The 26731-nt window shown below is 51.8% G+C and overlaps 1 protein-coding gene and 1 pseudogene across 1 annotated transcript in view; both read right to left on the bottom strand.

Moving 5' to 3' along the window:
* Positions 1-26731, bottom strand: part of LOC129328487 (H-2 class II histocompatibility antigen, E-S beta chain-like) — a 261776-nt gene that overhangs the window by 157267 nt on the left and 77778 nt on the right. The gene's annotated exons all lie outside the window — the stretch shown is intronic.
* On the bottom strand, positions 7291-26050 carry LOC129326940 (zinc finger protein 420-like; annotated as a pseudogene).

Below are 26731 nucleotides of genomic sequence, written 5' to 3' on the forward strand. Positions count from 1 at the left end.
GAATGTCTTGCCCCTCCTGGCTGCTTAAAGCTGCTGGGGGGGCAGGGAGGGGGAGGCTGGCAAACTGGGCAAATGCCCCCCTGAGAGAGGGGGTGGTTGCCCCATCCTTGAAGGAAGCAGCGGTGCCTCCATTCCTGAGGAAACCTCTTCTGGACACAGGAGAGCTGAATAACTACCGTCCAGTCTCAAACGTGCCCATTCTTGAGCAAGGGGACTGAACAAGCTTTATTTTCCAGTGTGTTACACCTGCCACAAACAGACCACCTTGGCTTCTGTTGCAAATAGCAGGGGGGAGGGGGGCAATGTCTGGAAATAACCACGGCCAGCCAGGACGGTCAAATTCCCTTCTTTTGGGGCACAAAATCTCCCACCATCATCTCGAAGCTAGAGGCCAATTTTGAGGCTTCTACCTTTTTCCCCTGAAGAGTTATGCTTGCCAGAGATGGAGTTTGATTATTATAGGCAAGATGTGTGCCCGCTTGCTCTGCCCACAACACTTAATGGTAGCATGAATACTGAATGAGCAGCTCTGCCTAAGGTTGCCATTCTCCAGGTGCGGCCTGGAGGTCTCCCGGAATTAAAACTGATCTGAATTTTTTGACCTAGAGATGACGGCCCTCGCTCTGCAATCCTGACCAAAAAAAAAGTGGCAGCCGTACCGGATATGCAACAGCCTGGGAGAGCTTCCTTTCCTGACAGATCAGAGACAAAATTAGATTTATAGCGAAGGGCGTACATTCTTCTCCATTTTATCTTCAAACCAACCCTGTGAGGTAGCTTAGGCTGAGAATGTGTGCCTGACCCAAGGCCAGCCAGCAGAACCTGATGAAGCAACAGCAGAGTTACTGGTGAACTCTGGCAAAAATTAGATGCATAAGGCAAATCGCCAGGAGTTTGCCAAGAGAGGCCTCTTGCCAGGAGTTTGTTAGCAAGCTTCCATGCCCAGGGGGGGATTCGAATATGGATCTCCTAGATCCTAGTCTGACACTCTTAACCACTAGAAAAAGTGGCTTTCTTTATTCATTCAAGGAACATGCCTTTCCATTTCCTTCGCAAAGAAGTACAGGGTGGCTTCGACAGGGTGGGGCCAGGATTTATTACTTTTAAGAATGGAAAACCTGCCCCTTTCCCCTTCCTTTGAATCTTGTAGTTTGCTGACCAGCAGAACAGAATCATATGAAGGCAGCAAAAGCTGACCAGGAGACCCTTTTCTCTGTTTACTTTCATGCCAGGACCGCCCCCCCATGGACTCCATGCCAGTGCCAGGCTCTGGGGGCCCAGAAAAGCCCCCCCCCCCATTTCCACCTCTGAGCAGGTGCTGAAAAGTAGATTTGTAGCAGGGGGTCACAGCAGAGGTTCTCTGACCTCGAGGCATACATGTTTACAGATTCAGCATTTCTGTCTTGCCTCTCCTATATTCAAGGCAGCTTACAAAATAATAAACACCCTGGAGGGTTCCCCTTTTCTTCTAGGAGACACAGCTGAGAGCGTTCTGATCTCCCCCACAGAGGCACAAACATAGTTATAGGGAGGAGGAGGAAATGGAAAAAAAATTGGCAGGCAATCACAATAAAAATCCTCTCCAGGGTCACGGAATGGGCCGTGGTCCAGGTGCTCAGGGCAACACGAGACCTGCTAAATGGGAGCGGGGAAGGGGAGCAAAGGTGGCACTGGCAAGAGGCAGGTAAGCACCTTGCCCAGGTGAGGAAGGTTTGTTGATGCCAAGCATTCCCTTGCAGCTAGACACAGACACACACACACTCTCTGCACCGGCTGGACGCCTGCCAGGGACTCTCCGGGACTGGCTTGTCACCCGAGAAGGGTTTTGCTTTGGGTTTGGTTGGGACTTTCCTGGAGGCAGAGTTTAGCCAATCACAAGCTCAGAGACTGACAGAGTCACCAGTTGCCAGGCAGGGAAGCTTCGGTATCTGGAATAAGCACCTGTGTGGGTCTCTCTACTCTGGACATCCCGCCATCCATCCATCACGCATAGGGTTGCCAACCTCCCAGGTGGGGCCTGGAGATCTCCTGGAATTACAACTGATCTCCAGACAGCAGGGATCAGTTCCCCTGGAGAAAATGGCTGCTTTGGAGGGTGGCCTTTGTGGCATTATCCCCTGCTGAGATTCCTCCTCTCCCAAAAGCCTGCCCTCCCCAGCCCCCCCCCCCCCCAAATCTCCAGGAGTTTCCCGTCAAGGCGGCAGAAATCCGATCCATATGGTTTTCAATCAGGGCAGGCCTTAGGCCAGAGACTGGCCAGCTCTGGGCTGGTGTTTGTGGAAGGAGGCCCAAATCACAATGGATGTTTTGAAAGTGTGTTCCCTAGAGCAGACTTTTGTGAATGATATACATATTGTGTTTAGAAATACAGACATCCTCTTTGGAACGTAGCAGGTGGCTTTGAAGGGCAGGGCCTCCTCGGTCGTGGCACCTCAACTGGGGAATTCTTGAATCAGACACATTCTTCTGGCACCTGCCTCCCTGTGCCTGAAGCTTCCATGATAAGGGCAAGGGGAAGAAGTGCCAAACATGAGAAGTAAAGTAATCCTGAGCTTTAAACTACTGACACTTCAAGTAAAGCTAGCATGCCCTAAGTTCCTGCAAGTAGAAAGTTAACAGAACAGAGACAGACGGGGTTACAGCAAGCATCATTTACTAGCTTTCTGCTTGCAGGGAATGGAAAGGTTTTGCATGGGGATGCCATTCCAAAAATATCACCCCCTCTGCATTCTGAAATCACCCAACCCACTCCACCTCCTCATTCTGCTGTACCAGGAGACCCCCCCCCTTTACATGGAAGATGGGGGAGGGGTTTCTGAATCCCTAAAAGTGTGAAACACACCAGCCTCATTCAGGGAATCTCTTTAATTGCGCAGCCACAGCAGAAAGTAATACACACACCCCAGTCAGGCCCTCATGGAAAAAGTCCTTTGCCAAAGAATCAGGCACCCCCTCCCCCCACCCTGCAAACGCTCCCTTTGCCGAGAGTGGCTTGGTGGCCGACTGAACGCTGCCGCAGAGGCGCTCGGGTTTCGCTTCCCCACGCCCCGAGCCGAGCTCAGCCTCTGGGGAAATAAAAGAGAGAAACTGGCCCCGATCCAGGAGACGGGGGTCACCACACAGTGAAGCAAAACCGATCAAAAAATCTGCCTGGGTGTCCGCTAGGGAGTCCCGGGGCCTCAGGTCAGACAACCGGTGTTGCCTAGTGGTGAGAGTGTCAGGCGAGGATCTGAGAGGCCCAGGTTCGAATCCCCACTTGGCCTCGGAAGGTGACCGTGGGTCAGGCACGCACGCTCAGCCCCGCTGGGTCGCCTCCCCCCTCCCCCCATGGAGAGAGCCGGGGGGGGGACTGCCGGCTACGGGGACAGGAGCCTCAAAGGGAGCCGCGCACCCCGCCCTCCTGCCTCGCTTGGCCTGCACCGGGAGAGGAGCCCCGGGGGTCGGGGGCAGAGAACCCCCAGCAGAGACGGGCTCAGAGCCCGACCCTCCGCAAAGCCCCCAAGCTCTTCCAATGCGCCCCAGGCCCTTGCCCCAGACAATCCCCCCTCCCCACCGACAGGGCCAGAGCGGTGCCCCCCGCCCCCGCCTTTCTGGCACACGTCCTCCCCTCGCCTGCTTGCATCGCCTGCAGCAGGGGGCACCTGGAATGAGGGGGGGGGTGCAGCGGAGGGCGAAAGGGAGGTTGGCTGCAGAAGAAAGCGGGACCCACGCGCCTAATGCCTCTCGCGGATGCCCGCGCAGCCCCCCAAGGGCACCCACCCGCGCCGGGCAGCGTCTGCCCTCCTCTATGCGAAGCCCCGCAACCCCCGCCCCCCCGGCAGCCGAATCCCGGGGGCACGTGGGAGAGACGACGCCCGTTTCCCAAAGCGATGGGGCGGGGCCGGGCAGGCAGCGGCTTCATCCGCCCTTCTTCCCCGTCTAGGCCTTTGGACTCGCTCCCTTTAACCCCCAAACGGGCTTCTCCTCTTACCCCAGGCAGCAATTGCAATGCTGGACAGCCCCCCCCCTCGGCCCCTTTCCTTGGCCAGCTCTGATGACTTGTCGGGGGGGGGGCTTTTTCTTGAAGAGGGGGTGCTCCAAGGTCGTGCCTCCTCCTCTGCTCAAGTTTGGGAATTTCACTTTTGACTTTCTGTTCATGACTCTAACAGCTCCCCCCCACCCCTTATCCCACCTTTCCTCCAAGATCAGGGCTGCTTCTGTCTCCCTGTCCCCCTTTTATCCTCACAACGGCCTTGTGAGGTAGGCTAGGCTGAGGGAGCAAGCGACGGGTCCAGGGTCACTCTGCGAATTCAGAAAGGTGGACACAGAGTCAAACAGCGGGAGGTGTGAATGAATTTGGTGGCAGAGGTGACAGAGAATACCAGAGGAAATGGCCATAGTCAAGCCAAGGGACGACTGGAGCATCAGCGCCAGGATTTTCACGGGGGGGGGGGAAGGCGGGGCTTCCTGGTGATGCTGTCAATAACGAGGCATCCACTCAAATTTCTCCACAAGACCCTATAAAGCCTTGAACTGGGCAGTTTCCTTTCCCCCTTCTCCTCCCTGCCTGGAACACCTGGAACACTCTGGGCCTCCTAGAGATCAAGGAGCGCTCCGTCCTCATCTGGCTGGGCTTTTTTGGGAGGGGGGGGGTGCTTCTTTTTTAGTTTACAGAGACACCCTCTTCTGTGCACTTAGGAAATGTTTGGATCCGAAAGTATAACAAAACATTTTCTCAGTGCACCCCCCTTTTGGCTACCCATCAGTTACCAGGCTCAATTCAAGGTACTGGCTGTCACCTACCAAGCCCTTCACAGCCTTGGTCTCTCCTATCTGCGGGACCGCCTCTCCCCCTATGTTCCCCCAGGGCAGTTTCACTCACCTGGACAGGGCCTTCTGCAGATACCACCCTGCAAATGGGCAAAATCAACAGCTGCCTGCCCATGGGCTTTCTCTGTGGTGGCCCCCACCTTATGGAACGGCCTGCCGGAAGAGGTCAGGAAAGCCCCCCCTCTCCTGGCTTTCTGCAGACAATGCAAAGCTGAATTATTCAGGAGGGCTTTTTACTGAGGCAATTGATGGGTGCTGTAAGAAGTGGCTTAGAGAGATGTCTTGATAATGGACAGGGACTGTAGATTATACAACTGGCTACTGTGTACCAGTGTAGAGATATTTTCCCTATTATTTTATTTTAAATGGGCCCAAAGCAGCCTGCTGAGAAGCACAGGAGCGTTCTCAGGGCGACGTGATGACATGACTCCTGTGAGTGACATCGCACCACCTCTGGACCACACCTGGGAGGCCTGTTCCCACCCATCCCCCGCCGGCCAGGTGAGTGGAGGTGGGGGCAGAGGGTGAAGGACCAGGGATCCTGCTGGAAGCTGAACAAGTGAATGAGCCTGAGATGGCATCACTAGTGCTGTTAGGTCCAGAGAGTGTGTTGTTGGAGTGAACGTGGGTGCAGAGGTGGCCTCGTGGTTTAGTGCATGAACCCAGAGCTCGTGTCCGTGTTGGGAAGTGCCCTGTTGTGAGTGAGGAGTGTAAGGTGGAGGGGCTGTCGGTGGGCAAGAAAAGGTTTGCCTCCCAATGCCTGTGAGAGCGCAGCAGCAGCACCTTCCAGCATAGGTTGCATTTCAGCACATGATTCATGACCTCCTCCTCTACTTCAGAGGATAAAAACCTTTCTAAAAAGTCCAATGACCCAGGACAGACTTAATGCCTTGGCAATGTTGTCAATGGGAAAAGAAATGGTAATTTCATGGAAAATTTTAATAGCACCACTACAGAGAAATTTGCCCATCAGAAAGGACACCATGCAAAATTTCTTTATAAATAAAGAATAGCCTGATGTTGTATCGGTGATGGGAAGTTGGGGGCTGAATATTTACATATTCAAGGAATGTCTGCAGAGAATAAGAGTAATTATATAATGCTGAGCGCTCAAAAGTATTTCACCGGTATAATTTCATTAACCCTGATCAATGTAGTGTAACATAGGCAATGGGGACATCCCTCCTTCATCTTTTTGGGAAATCGGCAATCCCCAAGGTATGTTATAGCTTGGCCTTAGGATGCCTGAGTTTACAAAAAATTAAATACACAGGCGATAAGTATCAGATTTCGTGTGAAAATGCAAGAAGTGACTATCCGTTGTCGCTTGCTAGTGTGGCAGAGAACGCTTTTGAAAAATACATTACAGAGGGGAAGTGTTAACGAAGTGCTTTTGTTTGGCATGCAGTGGCTATCCAAATGTGTGCGCATACACACAAGAAAACTGTACGTTGAATATGTGCACCACTGTAACTGTGGTAGTGATACACTCTATGCATGAGCAAAAGAAATTGGCCCCACGAACTCCAAATGTCAACAGCTGCCACAGATTGTAGGATGTATAAAGAAGCATCAACTCCCTCTGAAACCAAGCGTCAGTTTCCGTGGAGATTCCGTATTAGTCACAATGGAGAACGCAGAACAAAAATGCAACAAGCAAATCCAAGGCATTATTGGTCGTGATATTCCCAAACTAACTAATGGTTAAAAACAAAACCAGCAAATCCTGCCCCACTTTCTATTGCAGGATGAGGATCGACCCCCCCCCACCCCCAGGTGCACCCCGAAGCCCAGCTCCCTCCCAACACATTCAACAGCTGGAAAGCCGGCCATGCCCAAGCGGCCTGTTCGGGGCCCTGCCCATGGCTTCTGGAGTTTGGAGGGAGAGGCTGCCCCTGGCTAGGAAGGCTCTACTGTTAGCCAGCGTGGCTGCGAGATGTGGGGTTTTTACAGCCATCTAAGCTTCTGGCTACTGTCATATCTTATGGAGGCAAACTGACGGGTAATTCCATAGGGTATGAACTAATAGTTCCCTTTGTCCTTTGGAGTTTGTTAAGTGGGTCAGATATTTTGAAAAAAGGAAAGATTCCTCCCTCTCACGCATGTGCACGCACATACACAAACTTTAGAAACCTCCATCACAATGCACTTTTAGTCATCTTTCTTCACTAAAATGCCCCAAACACTTTTACTGCTTCCTCGGTCCTTCTCTGCATCCTTCTCGGTTCCGTGAGATCCTCAGCAGGAAGGGAACCGGAACCATACGGAGAATTCTAATCAGAGCAGCACCCAAGTCCTATTTTTTTCAGTCAAGATACGCCCCCTCCCCTGCTTTCCCAGGACAGTCTGCCAAGCTTCTCACCGTCTGAGTTAACTGAGACCCCCCCCCACCAAACACTACAATGGTAGAGATGGCTGGACCCAGTGCAAACACCCCCCTAATTCTTTCTTGCCGTGATTTTGAATGTATCCATCTGGTCCCTGGGTGGTGCCAAAGCTTTATTCATCTCAAGGACTAACTCTGCCACAGATGTTGGCTCCAGACCCCTTTGCTTCCCATGCCTAGCCACTCTCATGCCTGTATTACTTTGCTACACAGTGGATATTTTTTCAAGAATTTGTACAATTCTTTTGCGATGTGTGTTCTCGGCTGGTTGTTAAGACTGCACTGGCCAGAGATGCTCTGGTCTTTTTCCAGATACTTTCACTGGGATATGAACCAAAAGCCATTCCATATCTTAAACATGTATATGGTTTCACTGCATGTGGATTCGTTGATGTGAAGTAAGCCATCTGCGGAGTCTGAAATTTCTTTCCCATTTCAAGCATTTCTATGGTTTGTCTCTCATGTGGATTTTATGATGTAAAGTAAGGCTTAGCTTGTGCTTGAAGCTCTTTCCACACTCCAGGCATTTATAGGGTTTCTCCACACTGTGCACTCTTTGATGTTTCGTAAGATGGTCCTTGTGCCGGAAGCTCTTTCCACATCGCAAACATTTATAAGGCTTCTCCCCTGTGTGGATTTTTTGATGTACCCGAAGATTGGTGCTCCGCCTGAAGCTCTTTCCACACTCGGGGCACTTCAGTAGTTTCTCCCCCGTGTGCACTCTTTGATGTGCCCTCAGGTTTTCCTTCCGATTGAAGCTCTTCTCACACTCAGGGCACTTATAGGGTTTCTCCCCGGTGTGAACTCTGTGGTGCAAGCGAAGGTTTCTGGCCTGACGGAAGATCTTTCCACATTCGGAACACTGATATGGTTTCTCTCCTGTGTGAATTCTGTGATGCAAAGAAAGGCTTATGCTGTGATTGAAGCTCTTTCCACACTCCAGGCATTTATACGGCTTCTCCCCTGTGTGGATTCTTTGATGGGACTTCAGGTGTGAGCTTCGACTGAAGCTCTTCCGACACTCAGTGCATTTATAGGGTTTCTCTCCGGTGTGGATCTTCTGATGCGACCTAAGGCTTGTGCTCTGAGTGAAGCTCTTTCCACACTCCAAGCATTTATAGGGCTTCTCTCCTGTGTGAGTATTTTGATGTGTAATAAGGTTGATCTTCTGAATGAAGCTCTTTCCACACTCTGAGCATTTATAGGGTTTCTCACCTGTGTGACTTTTTTGATGTGTGGTGAGGTGGTGCTGCTCACCAAAGCTTTTTCCACACTCTGAGCACTGAAATGGCTTCTCCCCCGTGTGGATTCTTTGGTGTCGAGTAAGGTTGATCTTCTGACTGAAGCACTTGCCGCACTCTGGACATTTGTATGACTTGCCCATGGTGTGGATTTTCTGATGGGAAGTAAGATTATTACTGCGACTGAAGCTTGTGCCACACTCTAAACATTTATAGGGTTTCTCCCCCGTGTGGCTTTTCTGATGAGCAACGAGGTTATACCTCCGGCTGAAACCCTTTCCACACTCTGAACATTTATATGGCTTCTCTTCTTTATCAGTTCTTGGATGAGAAGTAAGACTCACGCTCTTTCCACACTCTGGGAACTTCTCCATACTGTGAATTCTCTGATGAGTACTGAGGGTTGAGCCGCCAGTTAAGATGTTTGCACTCAGAGGGAAACAGTTCACTTTTTTCCCATCAGGACCTTCTTGGACTGGAATTTCTTGAGGGTTAGTCCTTTCAGAAGCAATGCATGTCCTCTGTTTTGCTTCCATTTTCTTCCTCTGCTGTTCAAACTCTTCCTTGCTCTCCTGCCCACCTGCAGGGATAAAGAAAGAAACTTGATGAAGAAGCAAATGCAATTTTTGAGATGTATAAAAACAACCGGAAGGAATGTTAAAAGCATTACGAAACTAAATATTTTAAGAACATTTTTTAAAAAACGTAACAGATAAATATTACAATATTACAATGGGCTGACTCTCACCATCTGAACACAAGAGTTCTTTTCATGCTCTTCCAAGCCCCAGAAAATAATTCCTGGAGTCCTCCTTGGTCTGTGCAGAAGGGGAGGGCGGATTGAATGGGGAGGAACAAGGAATGAAACTGCTCCCCCTTCCCTTTTGCCCAAGCCCAGCTCCATTGAGGGAAAGGGGCATTTCCACCCCCTTCTCCCGCCTCCCCCCAGGGCTCTTCCTCCAGCAGCTTTGGGAAAGGTCCTTCTGGCAGCTGCAAGAATAAAGAGGAACCCAGGACCCCCCCCCCCCCCGCCCCGCAAGTGCCTCTCCTGCATGGATGGCTGGATACGAGCCGAGGTGAAAATCTCAGTAAAAAGAATTAACAAAAATAAAAGCAGGCAAAAAAATCCAGCTGAAGAGCACCCCCCACTCAAAATAAACTAATCAATCAGAAGATTGCTTGGGAAAATATGGTTTGACAAACTCCAAAGACCAAATGAACGTAGAGACGTGCTCAGGTGGGAGACACCCCGCCCCCCAAAGAACTCTGTATACGCCACCATGTTCCATAGGAGAAGAAAGTTGGGCTATAATTAAAATATTTACGTTATTTATGGCCCACCTTTCTCAGCGTGACTCAAGGCAGATAACATAAAGCAAGTTGATACAACCAATAGGATGAGGAGACATCGAATGAACAATGTAATAGGACTAGGGCTGCAGCAATGTGCAGCAAGGCATAAGTATTAAACGTGATGTGTTAAATAATGCAAGAAATGGTATTACTAAGTAAAAAATACAAAGGAAATATTGCTCTCACTGCATTATGAGTAAATGATGAACAGAGCTAGAACTCAGAAATGAGAATTTTGTACCAGTACAGATAAAAGCACATGACAATAATCAATACTGAGCAATACTAGGCCATGTACTTGTATTCTAGATGAACTTTCAAACTTTGCATGAACCGTCTGTGTGTTTTTTTCTGAGTGTTAGGTAATTCTAACCGGTGTGCTTTAATCTTTTGACAGTTAATTAAAATAGTGGACTCTATCGAGATTAATGTTCCTCTATCAGAGATTCAACCAATAGTGATCTCTTAACTCTTTCTGACATTCCTCAGAGATTTATAGTTTTGTTTTGCAAGTTTGAGTATAACGTCATTTTTTAATAATTGGAAGGTTATACAATAGAAATTATGAATATTCAATGAAACATCAGACCAATTATCATTTGTTTGCGCTATCACGTGAAAAGAGCTTAGATATCTGCATATGATAACTTATAAGAAATGCAAATTCTGATAGAATGTCAGAGCTCTGATGGAAGAAATCTCTTGAGAGAATTTAGGTGAGATTTTATCTTTACCTGTGCATTTCATAGAAACCTTGATCATGTTAAACTTAGAATTAATTAGGAAATGTTAGCAAACTTATTTCTCATTGCCTTTCTGTGTTCTGTTTTTATAGGATTTATATTAATAACCATTTATATTTTAATTACTTGCTTCATTAAAAAACGAGGGTGTATTTCCAGTAAACTCTAGACAGGTGTCTGTGTGCTTGATAAGGAGCTGCAAAGCAATATCAAACCCTATATAAAATAAATATACTCATAAACAGGTGGTTCAAAGAGCTGTTTGACAGGTCTGAAAACTAATTGCTGAAAGCTTTCTAAGAGAAAGATATGTACATCTTTCTTTTGGTTAGTGGGAGCTTAGTTCAGACATGGGCAAAAGCTCTTTACAAGAATGTGTTCCACCGGTTTCCAGGAGAAGTGCTGAAGGGCAGATCTTCTTAGGCATAGAGTTCCAGAATCTTGGCACCACCACTGAAGAGGCCCTGTCCCGTTCATTCCCCCCACCCAAGAACTTCAAACAGTGGGGGCCCATGGAACAGGGTGAGTGAGCAAGAAATATCTCAGTGCATGAGAGAAGGAAGTTTGTGAGACACTTGCCCCAGAAGGAGCCAGAGGAAGACTCCTAGCAGGTGGTCAAAGGCAGGAAAGGAAGCCTGAATGTGATAGGAAGCTCTTTCTTAGACGGCCCCCACAACTCCACAGGGGAGCCCAGGGGCAGGCCCCGACATCCAAATGTATTAATTTTAACTCCGTTCATTTGCAAAATTGTACAGTTGGGGCTATTTATGAAATTTAGAAATGTTTGTTTCATTTAAACGTTAATTCAGGAATATCTGGAGTTCTAGATGAAGCACCAAGCTGTAGCCTAAAAAAACTTCAATATATCTTAACTTGTGCCAGATTAAGAAAGTAGAGGAAAAATAAGATTTGAAGAGACACTGGGAAGATTATAGCAAAGAAAGGAACCATTCATTAGCTGGTGTCTAAAAACAGACTTCACACAACTCTCATTACCTAGAAAGAACACAAAAAGCTTCAGCAAACTACAAGGTGACAGCAAGATTCATAAAAAATAAGCAGAAGTCTTCACTGAGTTGGAAGTGTCCATAGAGACCATCTAGTCCAACCCCCTGCCCAGTGCAGGATCAGCCTAAAGCATCTCTGACAAGTATTCATCCAGCCTCTTCTTGAAAACTGCCAGTGAGGGGGAGCTCACCACCTCCCTAGGCAGCTGATTCCACTTTTGAACTACTCTGACCGTGAAAAAGTTTTTCCTAATATCCAGCCGGTACCTTTGTGCATGTTCACAGCCCATTGCTTCGCGTCCTACCCTCTGCTGCCAACTGGAACAGCTCCCTGCCCTCCTCCAAATGACAGCCTTTCAGATATTTAAAGAGAGCCATCATGTCCCCCCTCAACCTCCTCTTCTACAAACTAAGCATTCCCAAGGCCCTCAGCCTTTCCTCGTAGGGCTCAGACTTCAGTCTTGTGGTGCCCCAAAGACTCACAAGTACAAACTCTCTTTCAGAAAAAAAACAATAACCCAGCTTCTAATGTAGTGTCTGCCTCTATGCTGACAGACATCAATTTTAATTCATTTACTTCATTTCTACTCCGCCTTTCTCCCCAAGGGGAACCCAAAATGTTCTCCTCTCCTCCATCTATCCTCACAACAACAGTCCTGTGAGGTAGGTGGGGCTGAGAGTGAATTCACACTGTGAGCTTCCATGACATAGTGGAAATTTGAGCCTGAAACTTGATGCATATTTTATATCCTTGCCTTCAAACACATTTCACTCATTCAAAAAGAAAATATTTCAGATGAGTTATTTTCCCTTTAAGATTCCCAATCTCTACTAGAAAAACTGGGCTGGGGAATTTTTTCCCTACTGGTGTTTGCAACCCCCTCCCAGTTTCGCAAGCGCCTTCCTGCCGTCGCCATCTATTGCGCCAGAAGGCAAGAGGGGGCCTTACCGAGGAAGCTGCAGCCCTCCTTGTTCTCCGCCAGGTCCTCTCTGCCCCTTTGCCCCGGATCCAGCACAGCCCACTTTTCCTCCGTGAAATATGCTGCAAACTTTTCAAAGGTCACCAGCCCCTGGGAGAGAAAGGAACATTTTCTCCTTGCAGACAACGTAACACTGAAGGGGGGGGGGGTCCTAATGTGAGATCCGCACCTTCAGCTGGTGGTATTCAAAGCCCCCCCCCCAGTAGGGCATCTTTGACCGAACGAAAGTCTCGAAGGCCCAGGATGGTGAGCCGGGGGCAGAGGCCCTCCCACCCACCCCTGCTTCAAAATGCATCGCCCCCCTACCTGATCGGGCTGCACGGAGGTTGTTTCCTCTCTGGCTAGCAGGTGAGATGGCCCCAAAGTGCTGACTAGCCCGTCACCTGCAAGGGAGGCAGAGGAGGAGGGAAGCAATTCTACCCCATCAGCCGCCCGGCCCAGTTCATGGGGCGGGTTCTTAGGTTCCGAGCCCCACGTAGCCCGGGACCTGCGTGCTGCAGAAAACACTTTTGCTTACACGAGCCTCCTCCCTCGTCACGGTCTTCGGGAGGGACAGAGGAACCGATGAAGTTGCCTTACGCTGAATCCCGTCCATTGCGGTCCGTCTTGTCTACTCTGACGGGCTCCAGCTCTCTCTCTCTCTCTCTCCAGGGACTCTGTCAGAGGTCTCTCCCGTCACTTCCCGCCTGACCCTTCTGACTGGAGCTTTCAGACCTGCGTGTCAAGCAGGCAGATGTTCCACCTGAGCTATGGCCCCTCCCCAGGCCTTTCTTTGCCCTTCTCTGCTTACCGTGGATGGATCCAAGATGGAGCATGGCCTTTTTTGCTGTAGCCCCCTCCAATTTGCAGTGCCCTTCCCTGAAGGAAATTGTAGCCTGGCTGCATCACATGCAACAACCTATCACTAGTTTTCTGCTTATCCTGCCTCGTCTAATTCTGTGCCTGCCTTCACCGGGAATTACAGTATTGGGCCAGAACGGGTACTGAAGGTGCCTTCAAGTGCAGAATTTAGGAAGGCGTATTTCAGACACTCATGTCTGAAGAAGGGAACTCTGAGTCTCCTGAAAATCTTTTGGGTCTCTAAGGTACCACTGGACGCAAATCCTGCTGTTCTTCTGCAGACCAACACGGCTACTCATCTAAAATTATTTCAGAGGGTATTTGGAAGAAGGAAAACCGTTTGCGGCAGATGCGGCCTGCATTTTTTATCTGTGCGCTGTTATTACACTGGTTGTGGCCTGCTATGCTTTGCTACTTTACAACTTAATTGTACTGTTAGCCAATGCGAGTGCAAGAAGGTGGGAAACATATATTTTAAAGAAATAAATTTAGAGTATTAGATTATGGGAGGGGATAAAGCAAAGGCAAGAATCAATTATACTTGACCTGCATGTTGTCAAGCTCCCGCACAGACTCAAGAGGAACATAAAAGTTTGAAGTCTCATAGATTTCAGGCTTACTCAAGAGCAAAAGGCCAAGCCGAAATCCACTCTGCTAACTCCATCCTTACCCAGTGATGCAGCATCTCTGTCTCCCTCCTGCTTCACCTCCTGGAGAGTCGGTCTCTCTTTTGTCTCCAAAGGAAACTCCTCTGCCGCTTGGTCATTGGGGGCCGTCGCTGCTAACAGCTCCGTCTCCTGAAAGAGCGGATGAGGAACAGGGAAAGGGGTCAGGAAACGAGTGGGGAGGCACGGGGCCAAGGAGGCGGGCAGCTCTTCCTGGGGTGACCTCCAGAAAAAGCTGGCCCAGGGGAGGAGGGCGTTAGTCTTTAGGTTCACACTCTCTGCCCTTTGGGGACCCCAGGAGGAAGCCCTCTCACCTCCTCTTCCCGCTTCACGTCCTCTGCCTGGCTCAGGAGGAAGCCTTCTGCCAGGGCCGCCGCCTGGGAACTGCTCTCCGGCCCCCGGTCCCTGACCCAGCTCTCCATCTCCGGGGGCAGGACGGCCAGGAGTTGCTCCAGGACCACCAGGTCCAGCATCTCAGTCTTGCTGCGTTGCTCCGGCTGCAGCCACCGGTGGCAGAGGTGGTGGAGCCGGTTGCAGACCTCCCGGGGCCCCTCGGCCTCCCAGTAGCGGAAGTCCCTGAAGTGCTGGCGATGCAGCTCCGAGCCGGTGGCGCTTCCGACCAGGACCTTCCGCACAGAGCCTTCCCGGGTTGCCTCCTGGCCCCCGGCCTCGGTGCCTGTGGTTCCAGCAGCATCTTCCTCCTCCTTCACCTTCACGTCTGCCTGGTCCATCTCAGCCGAGTCCTCCTCTTCCACCTTCACTCCCTGGCCGGTGGCAGCCTCCAAGGGGCCGGCTGTGCCTTCCTCTTCCACCTTCACCCCGTGGTCCATCTCCAAGGGGCCGGAGGATCTCCTGGCTCGGCCTCCCACTTTAGGCAAGGAGAGTTTGACAAGAGTCCTGCAAAGGGGGTCAGTCTTTTTGTCTACAACCCAGCGGGCAGGAAGAGGCTTTCCGGGCAGACCTTCCACAGCTGGCAACTGGGGCTTCCTTCTGCAAGAAAGGGAGTGAACAGCAAGGCTCAGACGGGGACCAGAAAGCAGCAGGGGGGCAAAACCTTCCTAGGTTTGGAGCCACACAGAACACTGCGGCTTTTCAGCCTCTGCTTTGGCCCCAGCTCTGCCCGCTTCACGTCCAGGTTGAGTCCCAGCTAGATTCTCTCCTGGCCTCTTGAAATAGCCACATCTATTTACAGTTGCCAGCTCTGGGATGGGAAATTCCTGGACATTTGGGGTGCAGTGCCACAGAGCCCCCCCCCCTCCAAAGCAGCCCCTTCCCCTTCCCCCGGGGGATCTGATCTCTGCGGACTGGAGATCAGTTGTAATTCTGGGGGCGAGTCTCTAGGCCCCGCCTGGAGGCTGGCAACCGCCCCCTGCTTCGTCTCCCGCCCTGTTCCTCCGAGGCAGCCCAGCTGAAAGCCTGCAGCCGGATGCCCAGAGCTCGGCCTGCCCCCAGGAAAATGCTGCCCGGGGGCACTGGGGACTTGGCAAAGAGGAGAAGAGAAAGGAGTCGGGGGCGGAGGGGCAGAGGGATGGGGGAGGGATGGGGGGTCCCCCTCACCCCTCCCGCCCCTCTGCCCCCGAGCATCTCCCCCGGGCCGCGCAGGCACCGAGAACTCACCGGGGCCCACCGCCGCTGCCCGCCCGCCTCGGGGGGACAAAGGCGCTTTTCTTGGGGGCGGGGTGGGGGGTGGGGAGGAAGTGGCGGCCGCGATCCCTCCGCCTCTTCGCCCTCCTCTCGCGGAGTCGGCGCGACTCTCTCGCCTTAACCCTTCGGTGGCATCTCCCCGCGAAGCAAACGGCCGGACCAAAGGGCGGAGCAGGAGGCGCAAGCTTTCGGGGGCCTCAGGACTCTTCGTCGGAGGGGGGGGGGCAGATGTTCGTGCAAAGGGCGGCGGCGGCGGCGGCGATGAAAGCCAGAGGAGCGGGGAGGTTCGGGGGGGGGGTCGCGCTGGGCCCCTCCCAAGTCGTTCTCCAGCAGGCCCGGAAACATCTTTCTCTCCCCTCCTTACTTCTCTGCTAAACCTCCCTCCTCATGTTCTTCATTTGAACCCCACTTTTCTCCCCGGGGAGGCTAAAGAACCTTCTTGAGCTATCAGGCTGTGTGGTGTAGTGGTTAGAACATCAAACGACAATCAAGGGGGCATAATATTTGTTATACATTTAATTTTGGCTACCGTTTGGCAAAAAAGGATGGTTTCTCTCGCTGTTGCTTCCATCTGGTATTGCTGCCACTCTTTTGGCAGGAGAAAAAACTGCCCCCGTTCAGCATTCAAACTACTGTTAAATATCACGAGTGTGGGGGAGCTGTGGGGCCGGCGAGCGGAGTGAGCAGCGGCAAAGCCCCTAATCGAGAATAAGTGTGGCTGGCCTTGGTACCCGGTTCCGGCTCGGAAATTCCTGGGGCCTTATTCTCCAGTCCAACAAGGAGTGATATTTAAGCCCGCACTGCACCCCAAAATAGCCTCGGCCCACCCCCACCTCATACATTTCCTGCCCCAAAGCATTCCCTGGTCCCCGGTCTGGTTTTTGCCCAACGTGCCCCAAGGCGGGCAGGCAGGCAGGCGGCCCCCAGGAATCACACTGGAGGCCTTCTGCTAAATAGCTGAACAATGAGGACTGGTGTCTTCTGCACCCAGCATCACGGGGGGGGGGGTCATGGGTTGTGCTGGTGGAGACCCCAGGAGGATTAGCCAACGGGGGTTGGAGGTCGTGGGCAGAGATGAGCTGCAGAGGGAGTCTGTTTGCTGGGGGGAGCGATGTGATTTCCTTGGATTAAGGCAGTAGGAAAACTCTGAATGTGGGTTAATTGCTAAGGATTAAACTTACTATTGTTATTGGAGTCATGTTGTTGTTGCTGAGCTATTTCTTCTGAGTTGAAGGCTGCAGCCTGGTTTCCCTGACGTCCCATTTCTTCCCTTTTGCAAGAAGACTGCGTTGGAAGAACCCGTCACTTCAGCGGACAGGAGAGGTTGGACCGGGCTTGGCTGTCCACAGATCCTGTATGGTTCTGCATGTTGGAGGGTATTGAGTTAAAGAAGTTTTGTTTCGCGTGAATGGCCTTGCAAGCTTCGATTCTGAATTAACCCCACAAAACCCCACAGGCAGAGTTACGCTGTCATGGGAGGGCTGTGGGGAACGTGCAGATCCACCCACCGTGAATCCCGACCGATTGCGGTGGGAACATTTCCAGAGCGGGCCCAGAACCAGTTCCTTTCTGAGGTGGTTCCGGAAATACATGGAAAGAGGATGTTATGAGTAGCCACATCCCTCTTCCCTTCTATGCTCTCCTGTTAGGGTTGCCATCCTCCAGGTGGGGACTGGAGCTCTCCTGGAATTACAGCTGATCTCCGGAGATCAGTTTCCCCTGAAGAAAATGGCAGCTTCGGAGGGTGGACTCTATGGCATCAAACCCCACCGAGGCCCCTCCCCTCTCCCAGTCCCCCCTCCCCAAGCTCTGTCCCCAGTCCCCAGAAATTTTCCAAGTCAGAGCCGGCAGACCTCCCTCGCGTGCTGGCAGATGTTTGGGCGCCAAAATGACCTCTCAACCAGTGAAGAAAGGCAGTCAGGAATGGCTAACCCCTGGTTAATTCACACACCAGAAGGTTGGGTATAAAACCTGCCCATATCAAGAAATGCCCCCCCCCCGTCGTGCCTTTCTTTTTTCTTCTCTGCACTCACAAGTTTCTGGCCCTCACCATTTGGGGGCCAAATAAAAGACTGGGATTTTTTTTATCTCTAGTGAGCCCTCTCTGCAGCAGAGGCCGTGAGGAAGAACCAAGGAAGGTACCCAGACATGGAGGAGGAGGTTGGTGCCCTCCTGGGCTGCCAACTCCATTCATAAGACCCCCCCCCCAGTGGTCCTTTCCGACTGGAAGCCCTCCTAATGGTCCCTACCCAGACGTCACTGGTTGGAGGTCAAATCATTCTCCGCTGCCTTCCCACTTGATAGCGGAGGTCATTCATAAATGCGTTTATGATGCAGAGAGATCAAGGCCTTTGGCAGTCACGAAGCACTGAGCCAGGTGGCTGATTTTGGCGTCTGTTGCCTCCTGAGATCTTCTGGACCACAGACCCACCATCCCCTTTCACAGGATCTCGGGGCTTCTCATCACCATTCCTGGGCACCAAAGCCCAGCCAGGGGGAGCGTGATTGGCAGCCCTGCCCCAGAAATCCAGGGATAATGCCCGCGATGTGCCAGGCATTCTGGAGAACAAGTTATCTTAACAGAGGGTTAAGGTGGCATGGTATAGTCTGATCTCGTCAGATCTCGGAAGCTAAGCAGGGTCAGTACTTGGACGATTCCGCAGAGGAAGGCGCTGGCAAACCTCCTCTGCTCCTCACTTGCCCTGAAAGCTCCTCCTGGGGGCTGCCATAAGTCGATTGCTACTTGGCGGCACATGCGCACACACAGAGAACTTTGTGGGGTGTTTCAGGGAACTATGGGGGAGGGAATGGGGGGGGTTGCATTCCTGCTCTGGTTTTGCTAGGCAGCATCCCTACTGGATCTGCCCCCAGCTGGTCAGTTGCCTTTATGGTTCTAGGAAACCATCTCAAGAGGAGACAGGTTTTCTTCTGCCTCTTCCCTATGTGTGTGTGGGGGAGGGCCGAGACCTGCGGGGCACCCCAGAGTCCTTTGCCTAATGGAGACACCTAAACAGCCACCCCAGTGGGGTGTGGGTACCACGCATGGTGGACAGATACTTGACCCATTGTTTATCCTGGCTGCCTTAAAAGTCTGGTAATCAGCCATGGAAGCAGATCTGGGGAAACTTGGGGAATCTGGAGTGCTGGTCAGCCTCCCGGAGCTCTCAAAGAAACATTCTGAAAGACTCTTATATGAGATTTCTGCAGAGGAGGCTGGGTGGGTGGGGGAACTGGGGTGACTTTTCATAGAACAGGGCTTGGTGTCTGTAAGGAGACATACTCGGTTACGGCTAGGACAACGTTTAGAGCTCACCTGCGTGGGATATTTTGTTTGCTGCTTCCAAATATTTTTCTTTATGGAATTCGCAGAGGCTAACGCTGCCTTCACGCCGCTAGAGGAGCTTTTCAGAGGAGGACTGGGGAATACAGAGAGAAGGACCTCAGATTCCTGACCTTTGAGTCCAAGGCCGGGCCCTGCAGCCTTCGTGTGATGTGGGGGAAAGAAGTCTGCGCCAAAGACATCATCGCTATTGGATCAGACGCAACCCACCAAAGACATTCTATAGAATGTCCCAACAGACACTCCTCAAGATGGAAAAAGAGATCCTAACAGCCATTCTTAACGCTTCTCCTCTCTCCAGCGGGCAAATACATAACACTGTTTTTATAGATATTTTAGTGTCTTTTTGTTTCATTTCAAGCTCCCAGAATGAGAGCTGGAGAATTTGCAAGACAGAGATTCCTGGGAGCAAAAAGGAAATTCAGTACCCTCCCAAACCAGCGAAAATGCCAGTAGAGCACCCAGCATAATAATGCACATTCAAGAGCTATCCAACTAGCGCCCAGTCAAAGCAGCAAATTTAATCTGTCTCGGCAGAACAACTGCCTTCTAGGATCACAGCCAAAGTGCACTGAAATCAAGTGTTTCCAAAAGCACCCATATGGTGTAGAGGTTACAGGGTCAAACTAGGATCCAAAAGACGGAGATTCGAGTCTCACCTTTGCAACGGAAGCTTGCTGGGTGACTTTGGGCCAGTCACACACTCTCAGCCTAACCTACCTCACAGGACTGTCGTGCAGTTAAAATGAAAGCGAGGGGAACAAGTTAAGCTGCTTTGGTTCCTCACAGGCAAGAAAGGTGGGGTATAAATGAAGTAAATAAACAAACGCCTTCAGGACTTCATAAACCAAGCCAAGAATGCCAAGAATGTGCTGGGCTCAGAACTGGGGAACTTGCGAGGTGAGGAATTGCATAATCAAGACAGAAAATTCTACTGCCTCTTCATGGAAGTATTTGTTACAGTGGAAAATGTATTAACCACAAAGGACAACTCTGTAGGAGGAAAATGCATTGCTGCTAATCCAATTAATAATCCAACTTTTTACAAAACCAAAACTGTCCCACTTTACTTCCAGACTGAGGAGCCTACCAGAATCTACCCCAATCCAAGAGCACCGTATTAGGATCTCCGGGAGCTCCCAAGCAGGCCGGGAAGGAGCAGAATTTCCCAGTCTTTCAGCCATCCCTTCGGCTGCTCAGGGGGATACTGGCTCTGCTGCTCCTAGCCTCGAGGCAAATGGCCATTATTACGTCATGTAGAAATGAGCACCCATTTTTATTCCTGTAGCTTGTCCCCTGTGTGAATTCTGCGATGTAATATAAGGCTGATGTTATGTTTGAAGCTCTTTCCACACTCCAGACATTTATAGGGTTTCTCGCCCGTGTGTACTCTTTGATGTGTCGTAAGGTGGTCCTTGTGCCGGAAGCTCTTTCCACACTGCAAACACTTGTACGGCTTCTCCCCAGTGTGGATTTTTTGATGGGCCCTGAGGTGTGTGCTCCGCCTGAAGTTCTTCCCACACACCAAACACTTCAACAATTTCTCTCCTGTGTGCACTCTTTGGTGTGCCCTCAAGTTTACCCTCTGGCTGAAACTCTTCCCACACTCTGAGCACTGATACGGTTTTTCCCCTGTGTGAACTCTGTGGTGTGACCGAAGGTTTCTGGCCTGACGGAAGATCTTTCCACACTCCAGGCATTTATACGGCTTCTCCCCTGTGTGGATTCTGAGATGTAAAGTAAGGCTTATGCTGTGATTGAAGCTCTTCCCACACTCCAGGCATTTATACGGCTTCTCCCCGGTGTGGATTCTTTGATGGGACCTCAGGTGTGTGCTTCGACTGAAGCTCTTCCGACACTCTGAGCATTTGTAGGGTTTCTCACCTGTGTGGATTCTTTGATGTGATTTAAGGCTTGTGCTTCGACTGAAATTCTTTCCGCATTCCAGGCATTCATATGGTTTCTCCCCTTTGTGACTTTTTTGATGCGTGATAAGGTTGATCTTCTGACTGAAGCTCTTCCCACATTCCAGGCACGCGTATGGTTTCTCTCCTGTGTGGCTTTTTTGGTGTGTGGTGAGGTGATGCTGTTGACTGAAACACTTCCCACATATTGAGCACTGAAAGGGCTTCTCCCCCGTGTGGGTCCTTTGATGCCTGGTAAGGTTGATCTTCTGGCTGAAGCATTTGCTGCACTCTGGACATTTGTACGGCTTATCCACTGTATGGATCTTCTGATGCGAAGCTAGGTTATTCTTCCGACTAAAACTCTTTCCACACACTGAACACTCGTGCGGTTTCTCCCCCGTGTGGCTTTTTTGATGTGAAGCGAGGTTATACCTCCGGCTGAAACCCTTTCCACATTCTGAGCATTTATATGGTTTCTCTTCCATATCAGTTCTTGGATGAGAAGTAAGACTCACGCTCTTTCCACACGCTGGGAATTTCTCCATGTTGTGAATTCTCTGCTGCAGGCTTAAGCCACCGGTTAAGAAGTTTGCACTTAGAGAGGAATGGTTCAGTTTGCGATCTTCTCGAACTGGAACCTCATAGGATCCGGCGTCTTCAGAAGGCGTGGATTTCTTCCTCCATTCCTGTTCCGTCTCAGTCTTTCTTCTTTGCAGTTCACTCTCTTCTTCAACATCCCTTCCATTATCTGCAGGAATAAAGAGACTAAATGATCAAAGGAACAGACTTGAAAAATACTTAACAGGGAGGCAGCCAGCACGGAGCGATCTATAAAATATATTGTCGAAGGCTTTCACGGCCGGAGAACGATGGTTGTTGGGGGTTTTCCGGGCTGTATTGCCGTGGTCTTGACATTGTAGTTCCTGATGTTTCGCCAGCAGCTGTGGCTGGCATCTTCAGAGGTGTAGCACCGAAAGACAGGGATCTCTCAGTGTCTCTCTGAGAAGGACTGGCAAGTGGAGGGTGAAGGAGGGTCTGTGGAGAGGTGAGATGAAGGGGGGGTCTTGGGAGGGTTGGCAAGTAGGGGCCAAGGGGGGTCTGAGGAGGGCTGAGATGCAGAAGGTCTGGGGAGGATTGGCAGGTAGGGGGCAAGGGGGGTATGGGGAGCTCCTCCAGCTGGGCGGAGCCGGGCAATGGGGTGATGGGGACGAAGCACCCACTGCCCTGTGAGTCCCACCGGAGCCAGGCCATGTCACTCCTGCCAGCTCGGCTCTGGCGGGGGTCGGAGGGCATCAGGCACTTCGCCCTTGCCCCAGCTCCAGCTCCAGCGGGGCTTGCAGGTGCGGCACTCTTCCTGAGCCACCCTCCTCCTCCAGCTGGGCTACGTAGCCGGTGGCAGAGGGCTGGGCAGGCTCGTCCAGCCATCCGCCGCCAGCAGCGCCCACCGGCGGCAGCATTTCCACAGTGCCCTTTTTATCCTGGTGCCCTGGCGCAGGCGCAGCAGGATCAATGTGCGTCGTCAGAAACCCGCTAAGACAATTGTTATAGGATACTTATTATCTTATTATGTCCCTTTTAGAACATAGAATTAATGACAATATTGATAAGTGTATTCATGATATTGCAATCCTAAACAGTTACACCCTTTTGATTTCAATGGACTTAGAACACTGTAACTCAGCTTAGGTGTGCACTATCAGAAACGTCGTTATTTTATACAAACGGGGTAAGACTGGAGTCCGCTTACACCTTGGTTAGTTTGTGTTGGCTGAAAAAAATGGGAACGGGGTGGGGGAGGGGAAGAGTGGGCCAGAATCCATGAACCTGAAGCAACTTTTTAAGATGGCAGGAGCGTAATAAAAATAAACGGGAGTCTTGCGGCATCTCAAAGAATAGCATATTTTTATTCTAGCGTAACTTTTTGTGGTGGACTTATTGGGACGAGCATCCACACTGCAACCAAGAATCTCCCCTTTCAAGCTGCTTCTAGCGCTCAGAGAAATGTCAATCGGGATATGGCGCTAAACTATTGCACAACACCGATCTTTTCGATAATGAACCAGCATCATGACACGTTCCGTCCCGTAACAGCTGCGAGCCACATCAGCCCTCCAGCCCAACTCATAACATTAAAACTGTTAATAATATACCCTGCAAAACATTCTGTAGTCAGAACAAAGTTCTGGAAATCCTTTGACTCCCCCCACCCCCCGCCCATGGCCTTGCCCGGGAGTTCACTGTTCACTGACCCCCAGTTCACTGGCTCAAACCAGCAGTAGCCTCACTTGACGCTTGCGGGGGCATCTAACAAGGGGAAGAGGGGAACGTACCCAGAGAGGCTGGATCCCTACAATCCTCCACCGTCTCTTCCCTGTGGCCCGGGTCCCAATCCTCCTGGGTGAAATCCACAGAGGCCTCCATGAAAGGCAGCAGGCCCTGAAAGAGAAAATTGTTTTCTTCTCTCCGAAAATGTCCCCGTGAAGCTGCCTCCTGCTGACACTGACCTCGACCTTGTACGAGTGGGATCATCTCTTCTGACTGGCAGAGGTCTCCTGCATCTCCAGGGCTTTCCGGCCACCTGTCACCTGAGCCTATGAACCGGAGATGCCACCGGGAATTGAACCTGGGACCTTCTGCAATGCAGGCCAAGCAGACGCTCTGTCACTGAGCCATGATTCCCCCCCGTAAGGACCCCAAAGGAGAGACGGCTGGGAGGATATCCAGGTCCACAACAGGGACCTTCCACGTCCTCTTAAAGAGCAGCATTGGCAGAAGCAAGAGATTCGCCGATGGAGCCTTTCAGGGGACTTCAGGAGCAACACCAAGCAGGTCTAATTAGAATCTTGCTCAGGTCTATCAATGGGTCTTACTCCTGGGAAGGAGTTCATAAGAAGAGCCCCGCTGGATCAGACACCAGTTGTTCACCTTGTCCAGCAACTTGGTCTCTCGCGGTGGCCAACCAGTTGTCATGGAGGGCAAAATGAAGTGTGACTCCGTATGAACTTAGGAAGATTATTAGAGATTGGGCTAGAAGGGACGTGCTCGGCTTGTGTGGCCCTTTCCTCTGTGGGTAATGCTGATTGCCTCTTTGGGGGTCAGGAAGGAATTTCCCTACAGGCCAGATTGGAGGGAGGCTTTCTGCCTTCCTCTGGGCATAGAGCAAGGGTCGCTGGGGGACCAGGATGGTGTGGGAGAAGGGAGCCGTGAATTTCCTGCATTGTAAATGGAGTTGGACTAATAATGGCCCTTGTGCTCCCTTCTATAAAAGGTCACAAAGGCCGAAGCCTCCCCCTGAAGTTGCCTCCTACCCGCTGTGCATAGAGGTTCCCTAGAAGCTTTAGGACAGTGGCAAGAGGCGTCCCCGGCTGACCCCGTTCTGCGCTTCCCGGGACTCCTCTCCTACCTGATCTGGATGCGCAGAGGCCGTTTCCACGCTGCCCCCAAGAAGAGAAGGCCCCGAAGGAACTGGGGGTATCAGTCTGTGGCCTGCAAGAGAGGCAGAGGAAAGGCAGAGAGAGATATTTATTCTGCTGCTGGGTCCCTGGTGCAGCTGAAAGGACAGCTCCTTAGCTTTCAAGGCTGGGGCCTGCACATCTCGGGGGGGGGGGCGGGTTTTCTCCCCCCATCTCTCTCCCCTCTTACAGCGCTTGGGAGAGGCTGCAAAGCCCTCCCCGGGAGGAGCAGAGACTGAGGCCCTCCCCAGGCCCAGGGGAAATGCTTCTTTGCTGAGACATTGATTGTATGCTAGTCGTGGTGCAACATTTATGTATTATATTTCATACAGGCTGCACTGTGCCTATCTTTGTGGGTGTGTAAAGTGCCACCAGGTCACAACTGACTTATGGCGACCCCTGCTGGGCCTTCAAGGCAAGTGAGAAGCCGAGGCGGTTTGCCACGGCCTTCCTCTGCAGGCTCTTCCTTGCTGGTCTCCCGTGCCAGTACCAACCCGGCTCCACTTCCAACATCTGGCTACACGATGCCACTTTTCTTCCGGTGTTCCTCTTTAGACAACTAAAAAATTAATTGGAAGGCCGGAAAAATAAACCAAGCAATGGGGGGGGGGATAGATGGGAGACCAGCACGGAAGACTCTGCAGAGGAAGGCACTGGCAGTCCACCTCTGTTTCACACTTGCCTTGAAAACCCCTTGCTGGGGTTGCCGTAAGTCAGCTGTAACTTGACAGCACTTTACACACACAACTCCTTACCCAGTGATGCAGCATCTCTGTCTCCCTCCTGCTTCACCTCCTGGAGAGTCGGTCTCTCTTTTGTCTCCAAAGGAAACTCTTCTGCCGCTTGGTCATTGGGGGTCGTTGCTGCTAACAGCTCCATCTCCTGAAAGAGCAGATGAGGAACAGGGAAAGGGGTCAGGAAACGAGTGGGGAGGCACAGGGCCAAGGAGGCGGGCAGCTCTTCCTGGGGTGACCTCCAGAAAAAGCTGGCCCACGGGGAGGAGGGCATTAGTCTTTAGGTTCACACTCTCTGCCCTTTGGGGACCCCAGGAGGAAGCCCTCTCACCTCCTCTTCCCGCTTCACGTCCTCTGCCTGGCTCAGGAGGAAGCCTTCTGCCAGGGCCGCCGCCTGGGAACTGCTCTCCGGCCCCCGGTCCCTGACCCAGCTCTCCATCTCCGGGGGCAGGACGGCCAGGAGTTGCTCCAGGACCACCAGGTCCAGCATCTCAGTCTTGCTGCGTTGCTCCGGCTGCAGCCACTGGTGGCAGAGGTGGTGGAGCCGGTTGCAGACCTCCCGGGGCCCCTCGGCCTCCCAGTAGCGGAAGTCCCGGAAGTGCTGGCGATGCAGCTCCGAGCCGGTGGCGCTTCCGACCAGGACCTTCCGCACAGCGCCTTCCCGGGTTGCCTCCTGGCCCCCGGCCTCAGTGCCTGTGGTTCCAGCAGCATCTTCCTCCTCCTTCACCTTCACGTCTGCCTGGTCCATCTCAGCCGAGTCCTCCTCTTCCACCTTCACTCCCTGGCCCGTGGCAGTCGCCAAGGGGCCAGCGGAGCCTTCCTCTTCCACCTTCACCCCGTGGTCCATCTCCAAGGGCCGGAGGATCTCCTGGCTCGGCCTCCCACTTTAGGCAAGGAGAGTTTGACAAGAGTCCTGCAAAGGGGGTCAGTCTTTTTGTCTACAACCCAGCGGGCAAGAAGAGGCTTTCAGAATCCACGCCGAGCTCTTCTTGCTTCTCTGTCCGGCGAGTCTTGCCCTCCCATCCTCACCTGATGCTCCAGGTCAGCATCCGAGGAGGCCAGAAGCCCTCTGGGCTGTGCTGCCCACAGGCCTCTCAGCACATGGCCCACCCGGGTGTGGATCCAGAGGAGGTAGCCGTGTTAGTCTGCAGTAGCAAAATAGAAAAGAGTCCAGTAGCACCTTTAAGACTAACCGACTTTACTGTCGCAGAAGCTTTCGAGAGCCACAGCTCTCTTCGTCAGATGCATCCCGGGTGTGCTGGGGGTGACATTTCCTCTGGAGGAAGGAGATTCAGCCCAAGGACAGGAGCGGCACCTACAAGAAATGGAGGCACACATCCAGACTCGGAGAGAAGGAGAGAAGGGGGGGCGATTCCTTCACCTGAAAAGCTCTCTCTGGTTACACCCCTGGAAACGCCACGCTTCAGTTTGCCTGCTCTGACTGGCCTTGGCGCTCTCTCTCTCTCTCTCTCTCTCTCTCTCTCTCTCTCTCGGGGTCTTTCCCATCACCTCCTGCCTGGACCTGCGATGCCCGGGATCGAACCTGCCAAGCAGATGCTCCGCCCCTAACCCTCCCCTCCCCTCGCCCCTAACATCCCCCTCTGTCGCACCCCTCGGCCCTCCCCTCCCC

The sequence above is a fragment of the Eublepharis macularius genome, chromosome 4, assembly GCF_028583425.1.
Source record: "Eublepharis macularius isolate TG4126 chromosome 4, MPM_Emac_v1.0, whole genome shotgun sequence".
NCBI lineage: Eukaryota > Metazoa > Chordata > Lepidosauria > Squamata > Eublepharidae > Eublepharis > Eublepharis macularius.